This window comes from Plecotus auritus (genome assembly GCF_963455305.1).
Source record: "Plecotus auritus genome assembly, chromosome: 9".
NCBI classification, from domain to species: Eukaryota; Metazoa; Chordata; class Mammalia; order Chiroptera; family Vespertilionidae; genus Plecotus; species Plecotus auritus.
In genome coordinates this window covers 7656901-7665565 of record NC_137783.1, presented here as the reverse complement: position 1 = coordinate 7665565, position 8665 = coordinate 7656901, and positions in this window count along the sequence as shown.

Genomic DNA, 8665 nt, shown 5'->3' with positions numbered 1-8665 from the left:
TTTACTGAAACAAGCCCCTAACAGATGACTCACCAGGGCCTTTGTATATTAAAACAAACTATTAGACTCCCAAACAAGGCCAAATAAATGTCCAAGATGGGGGTTGGCTGGAGGTCAGCAAAGATCAGATGGGGGACTCTTCATGGAATGGAATGCGCAGGATTGGAACAAATGTCAGAGAAAAAATATTTATTCATACGATGCTCCATCCCACAAAAGATCTAAGGTGATGGACAAAGATAGAGACAATGCAAAAGGATTAAATGAGTCAGGGCAAGGAGAAATGTAGATGTAAAAATAATGAAGGTAGGGGGAAATGTACCATGCAGAAATGCACCCTGAAACTCATTTAATCACTAGATGCCAGCTACCAGGGCCTGCAAGACTGAAGAGTGTCTCCGAGGAAGCCTGTCCCACACGCCACTCACGCCACAAGTGAGAAGAGCTTTGCGCAAAGACAACGGACGGGCATTCATACAACTATTGGGAGTCTGTGGGGATCAACAGAAGGCAGAGTCCCAAATTATTGGAGATGAGTAATAATAAAAAGTCTGTAATAATGTAGAAAGATAAGGATCATAAAAGCGGTTAAAAGGATAGGCTAATATCGTGAAATAGTGATACCTATGCAATAGCCGATGAGAAAGGTGTGGTACACACTGCTGTGATCTTAGAGCTTTAGACAGACGTGCCATGCCCGTGGGAGGGACACTCCTGACACGGAGACCAGGAAGTAACAGGCACTAAAAAGGGAAGGTTTGATTCCAAGGAACTTGTCTGGTTTAGGCATCAAAACACAAGCGATGAAAGCAGTTAGAGAACGGAGGCGCCTCTCGAGTGAATGGCAGGGTTAAGACACCCCTTGGTGTGGTGGGAACCAGGTGTTGTCCCGTGCCGATGCCCTCTGGGACATTCTTCGAGGAGGCACCATAATAGGTGTCCAGGCTACAGCTCATCAAGCGGTGTGACCTTGAGGTAACAACAAGCCTCCTGGGAGTGCGCTGGGCTCCTGAGAATCACTCCCAGGCTAAAAGGTCTAAGCATCCAGGCTGAGTAACTTAGGAAATCTCAGTTTTCCTCACAACACGTGATGGGACCCACACAGGACGCCAATCTGCCCCCATCCTCCACCAATTTCGAGGGAAAAAGAAACACACATCCTCAAGCTCTAACGGGATTCAAGGGTTTTTCAAGGCTGGGATTCCAGTCGAGTCATAGCACCCAGATCAGTGATTTTCCAAGGCTACCCAACTAAACCCGAGGCTCCCCCAGGGAGGACCCCAGGACACCGAGGCACGGCCTCCCTCTCTGTCCTGCTTCACAAAACACGCACTTACTGTTCCCCTGCCCCTGACACGGCTCCCGGCAGTAACTTCCCACACTTAGGGAAAAGCTCTTCTAGGCGCAGTTCTAATTAGTATTAATTCCAATATTTTTATTTAAAGTCTAGTCACTTAAAGTCAAAATGACAGCTTAATGCCATCTCAGCACAGCAATTTGCCCGGAATCAGAAGAGAGCTTCGTTTTTGGAAAGACTTATTGCTAGATTTCAGGCAACATCTTTTTTTAATTAAAATACATGGATTGTCTCCGCAAACTCTTCCTGAATATTTCATGTGTTCTGAGCTCTATTTGCTGTACATTATCTTCAGAGTGTGCATATTATTCAAATATTCCTAACAGATGGTCTCAAGTGCTACATATTCCATAGCATTAAGTGAATAGCTTGGTAAACAAATGAGTCAAGGATTAAAATATTTTACAGCTTATAAATCATGAAAGATGTTCAATAACAGTACATTAATAAAAAAAAACTTTAAATGTAAACATAAAAACATTAAATGGTGCCATTGGATCAGTCAATGGTTTAAGACAAATGAATTCTTTCCCAAAAAGAGGTGCCCACCCTGGATGATCTGAGATTACAACCTGACTTAATCTGAGGTTGACAACTGGTCTACCTGTGAGCCTGGCCTACTGTCTTCTCCACCCAACCCCAGGGCTGTTCTCTGCCATTTCTCCTCGTTAACGCCTCCTTCATCACTAGGAAAGGGAAGAAAAGGAAATTCCTAAGCCAATTTTGTTACTCTCTAGCTACACTTTACCTGGAGACATTTTGCTGAAAGAGGGTGAAACTGCATCACTCAGGTTGAGGATTCTGAACCAGCTGTGATTTTGATGATCTGAGTTCTCTTTCTATGACAGGCTAATGTTGGACATTGAGGCTTGGCGTGATGATGAAAACAAACACAAATTTGAAAAACCCAAACCCACCAACTTTGGCTGGTGCTCCGATGTCTTTCCATTTTACAGTTAAGGTTCTAGCCATGATTTCACTGAGGAATAAAAGCCAATGATACACTCTCCCGTTCTCTCTCACGCCACCCTTATTTGGAGTTACGTTACTTAACCTAGTGTGGAATGGCCTTTTCCTAGTCACCGGGTGTTTCTAATATCTGTACAAGATCTGACAAGACTTTTCAATTTCATCCTCGATTTCCCTAGAAATGAGCACTCAACCCAGTATTGTGAAAAGAAAGTAAACTTTTTATGAACTATTTGCTAAAATGATGGTAACTAGCAAAGCTACAAGTGCCTGTTAAGCAAAACCTCTCACGAAAAGTCACAAGTTGGCTTTATTTGTTATATTAAGGCTCATTACCCAATTTCACACATATATTCCACACTCTGTTCTACCACATTCCATGTGTGGCTGCACTCTCTGTTTCCTCTTCCACACTAACATCTGTGACCTCAGGTAAAGATCTCTGGGAAGCTGAGAAAGATGCCCCCCTCAACCAAACATGGCTCACCCGCGTCAGAACAAAAGGAGGACATTCTGGCAGCTCTTTATTAAGGCCCATGCATGCATTTTCTTTCTCAATCATAATACCCAATCTTACCTTAGCGAACAAAACATATCACGCCAATGAATCAACAGTATTTATGTATCTACTCTGTATAAGGCACTGTGCATATCTTATGAACATTCTACCTTTATGAAGTTTCATCATGAAGATTAAGTTTCTCTAAAATACAAAATATTCATGCCCTGGCTGGTGTGGCTCAGTTAGTTGAAGCACTGTCCCGCACCAAAAGGTGACAGTTCGATTCCCGGATAGGACACATACCCAGGTTGCAGGTTCAATGCCAGGGCAGGACAGGTACGGGAGGCAACAGATTCATGTTTCTTTCTTACATTGATTTTTTTTCTCTCTCCCCTCCTCTCTCTACAAAAATATAAAAAAGTAAATATAATATGCATTTAAAAACTGAAAAAGCAGGTTCAAAAATAAACTCAAGAATGGCAAGAAAAGTTACATTAAGTCAAGAAAGGATTCTGTAAAGTACATTAAGCTAAGAAAAAAATGGGTGTGTGTGTCTCTTTTTCAATGGTTCTCAATTACGCATCTTAAACAGATGGAGAGCTTGTGAATAGAGCTGAGTCCTACTGTCTGTCCCCCCTCCCATTTCTGATTCAGTAGGTGTGGAATAGGGCCTGAGAATCTGCATTCAAACAAGTTCCCAGGTAACAATGACCTTGCTGCTCCGGGGCAATACTTTGAAAACAAGTGATCTAAACCATCCACCTTTCTTGATCAAAAAGTGTGGTGGGATTTTAAATGGTTGATGTATGAAATCAAACTATGGAAACAAAAACCACTACATTTTAATTGAAATGTGTACTTTGTAAACTAAAAACCACATGAAAACATATTAACTTTCTATGACTGGGAATTATCATACACCACATGTCATTGGACCTGAACACAGCACAGCATTAATATTGTGTGCTAAACTCATCTTTAGGACACTGGCGATTTTTTGTACAATTTTTATCAGAAGGCAAGATCATTGTAAATATTGAAAAATCGTCATTACTACAAAGAAGGTTTGGAGCAGATCCTGGGATAACAGTCAGATGTGCTAAACAGACTATATTCCCTGTACTGTTCTCCCTCCCAAATGCACTGCAGTCACTCAGGAAGAGGCATACTGGAGAATGTCTTTTCCCCCCTAATTGTAGTAAGAACATTTATCCTAACCTCTTAACAAAATGTTTAAAAAATATTTTTATTGATTTCAGAGTGGGAGAGGGAGAGATAGAAACTTCAATGATGAGAGAGAATTATTGATCAGCTGCCTCCTGCACACCCCTCACTTGGGGATCGAGCCTGCAACCCAGGCATGTGCCCTGATCAGGAATCCAACTGTGACCTCCTGGTTCATAGGTCTACACTCAAGCACTGAGCCACACCGGCCGGACTTAACAAATGTTTAAGTGTACAAACAGTATTGCTCACTACAGGCTCAGCTGTCCAGCGGATCTCTAGGACTGACTTGTCATGCATAACTGAGACTCTGTAACCACCGAATAGCTATTCCTCCTCCCCTCGCACAAGAAAGTCTGGAGCTGGGATTCTGCCTTACATATCTCACACATCCCATATGCCCCGGGCCAACCCAGATTTTGAATAAACACAACACCGTTTGTGGGAGAAGTAAACAACCACCATACCTGACTTGTTCTTCCCACAATGATGATGATGATGATGAGGAGGAGGAGGAGGAGGAGGAGGAGGAGGAGGAAGTGAAACAGGAGGAGGAGGAGAGGATGACTGGTCATCAGAAACAGTGACTCACTAAAGAAGAGATTGCAAACTGGTGGCCTCCAATTTTTTGTTAAAAAAATAATTAAGTTTGCAACATTTGGAAATCATATTTCATAGAAATAGCTGTATTTTCAGTTTATCTAGAAAGATCACGTTTAGCAACCCTGGCCGTGCATTCACTGCCATATGGCCTCGATGAGCCGGAGCTGCACAGCTGTTGCCCACTTTTATGGGGGAGAACAGGCTCCCCAGATTGCCACTGTCCCCAGGAAGCCCTCCTCTTCCATACCTGGCCTGCCTCCTTATCCGCCGTACCTGCCTGGCTCCGTAAACATTTGAGTTTGCAATCCCTGCTCTAAGGTTGTAGCACAAATAAGGTAATTTGCTGGGAACTGCCAATAACCTGTGGTCTGTCTCACACACTTTACGTCACTCACCAGTGTGTAGTAGAATATAACGTTACAACAGCGTCAATCTTCCTCTGTTCTAATTTATTAAATAAATAAATCATTGGCAAACTTTGGTACTGGAATGAAAACAAACTGGACCATATCTGCCATTTGTCCACCACACACCGTAATTGAAAAGCTCTGCCAGAGAAATCTGTTTTTGTGCTGCCCAGCATCCATTCTGACTTTGGAATATGCCTAACAAATGATGAAACCACTGAAAATTTCATTATCGAATTGTAGGCTGTGAGGAGTATAAGACAGAATTCAGTACTTCTAATTCATGTAATTATAGGTATATAACTCTGGCCACCATAAGAATGTGAAAGTATGACATTTGTGCCATCATGTAACATTATTTGGGGAGAAAATGTAGAACGTTGGGCATCCAGGCATGGGCCCATTACTTTGAAAAGTGCACAGAAACATTTCTGAGACAGGCAGTGCATTAAAACAAAACGTACGTGGAAAATGGTCCTTCTAATAGAATAACTCCTCTCTACTTCCAAATGACTCCCAATATCTTTGTCTCAGTAGACTGAGGAAAAATAAACGTGTGTGCCAGGGATAGGTAGGAAGGGAAATCTAGAGATATACTGGGGAAGTGAAGGGATAAATTGCATGGATCCTCCACATTTGAGAACAATCAGAGACTAGGAAGGTGTTCAAGCCTGCAGAGAACTCCCTTGTTCCAAATGCTTATGATTTATGTCCAAGGCTATTACATATGGATCACACCTCATAATGTAGAACACAACTGCCTAATACACTGCCACACACACACACACACACACACACACACACACACACACCACACCCTAGCCCGGGTCCTTAGGTTCCTGTTTCCCTTGGATAGACAGGTGTATACCTAGACACTATATCGAGAAAACACTGGGCATAGGCCTTAGCCTATATATAAAATTCTCAAATGTTACTTCTCCCAAACTTGAGCTCTTTCCCTATGAGGGGACATTGTATATACAGAGGGCATTCACACTTTTGTTGACTGTCCCCTCTAAGGTACTCGGACACTCGGCTCTGCATGAATTTTCAGAATGATGTGTATAGGGAATGGGTGTGTGGGTCTTACAGAGTACTTGCTGCAATGCGTCAAACAGGAGGCATCCTATTTTTAAAGGACAAGGAGGACTCGTGTATAAATGCACACACCACACTGTTTTATCTGCAATAAGAAATTAGACAACGGAATTAAGATTAAACACTTTAATCAACTATAATAAATCAATATATATTATACAAAAAGTCTGATTCATGCATCAGATTACATAAATTATACAACTGTCACATTATGCAAGGCTTACATACTTTTGAGTTTGTACCGGTAAAAATGTATACAAGTGACTAAGAGCATTTTACTTAACAAGTGTAATACTCTTCAGTTATAAATAATGCTTGTGTCTTTCAAATACCTGCTAAATATACACATTTCTAGATCTGCAGCATTCTTTTGTACCTCAAAATACAAACCATCTGGAAGCTTCAAAGATTTATAGGCCCAACGTATCATTTGTTACAGACTTCAATTCCATGGTAAGAGCGGATTTTTTCTGACATAGAAAAGAAATGAAATAAAATGCCAACTCGAGTTTAATGCTTGAAGAGCTTCTCCACTCCTTATTAAATACATCAGGAAACCCTTCAGATGCAGATGAATTAGTAAAGGTGCCATCTACTGCATATTAAATACTTCCAATCGCTGCATCTGGATTATGAGAGTTATAAATCTGTGAAAATGGGGGCTTTCGAATGTGCGCTGACAGACCCTTGCATCTACCATCACGAACCAGCAGCACTGTGATCCTTTACCTCTTACTTCAAAGAGATCAAGTGAGCGAGCATGCTTCATACTTCACTTACACACGCACAGTGACACCTAGCATATCTACAAGACATATGAGCACACGGACATCAAAAAGTTCCAGCCTCACTTACAGACCCGAGGCCGGGAGATTTGCTTGAAAAGCTGGAGGAAGAGAAAAGCTCCAGTGTAACAAGTACGAGATATATTAAAGCCAGTTCTTTAGTGTTTTTTTAGATTCTCCTTGCTAAAGAGTAAGCACCCTCATGGGGGTGGGGGGCGGGGGGTGGGAGGGGAGGATGAGGGCAGAGGAGTTGGTGAAGGCAGGAAAGCAGAGCTGTCACTAATGAGCTGGGTTTTACTTAGGTTTCCAGTCCTGAAACCCTTTTCAATACAAGGCAACATTTTCACAGCTGGAAAATTACAACTAAAGCTTCATTTACTGCCAAAAGCAATAGATGTAGTTATGTATAATCTATGGGTAACACTACGTTCACGGGAGAATGGCAAAACTAGGCTAGGCTCAAGGCAGAATAGAGCAGCCAAAAGCAATACTTAAACGTCTCTCATGAATGGGTGACACGTTGCTTATATACAATTCTAAGATATGACCCTGCTATCCAATGAATGAAACGGAGGCCTAAGTGGAAGGACAGTATGTTCAATATTTTCAGAGCTGAATTTTAAAACTGGGAGGGAAACTGGTTATAAAATAAGGCTACTTTAAAAATAATAAATATTTTAATTATATAACAAGTATATTAACTTAAGATAGGTCTGAGATAAATATCAATTCTGTGGTTTTTTTTAAAAAATCCTCTTATTGGTGGAAATATTTTTGATCATGCATTTTAAGCATAAATAAAATCCATTTACAAGTCTATAGTGCTGTGCATTATTTAATGAGTACATATATTTTATTTCAATTTCTAAGCTACTAATAAAATACACCATTAGAATATTAAAGGTTACATTTTGGAAAAACAAACTAAGGTGACTTTTGGCCTTCCTTCTACAATGCTAGCAAATAAAACTAATCTGCATGCACTTCTGCCCAAACGCAGGAAACACTGATATGTTTACTGGGGAACTCATTTTCACTTTTTGTTTGTAGTTTATTATATTGACAGATTATGAAAACAAATAACTTGTACTCTGGGTCATGAGGAAAACTTCATAAACATTCAAACAGAACATTTTTAGGCAGTGACAAATGCAGGATGAGTTTTCAATAGAATTCTTGTCTCAGATTTAAAGATAAAAATATTGAGTCAGTTATAACCAAATTTCTCACGTGTGGATAAACCTAACTCTTAACAGTTTTTATACAAGCAAAGAATGTCCTTAAAAATGAATCTCCTCATAAAAAGAGTAGCAGTTACTTGAATCATACTTTGTACTGATCTCTATTCACATAAAACATGTCCCCAATACAAAACTAATATCTTGGTTCATTCTATAAGGAGCAAATTTGGCCAAAGCATATTAAAATATCTGTTAAGTAATCTGTCATAATAGTAAAAACACATGGATTTTGATATTTTTAAAAAGTGTAAGAGCCTCAATTATACTAACACCACAAAATCAAATGCTAAGAATTTTGTAAATATTTAATAAATGTTAATTAAAATGGCACCATGTTAAAAATAATTAAGACTTCAAATGGAAAAATAAAATTCTACACCAGATTTGGAGGTTTAGGAAAGATATATATATATATATATATATATAAAAAAGAAGGAAAAAGTTGGTAGCGCTATTTTCCCTCCTCCATTTCTTCATTT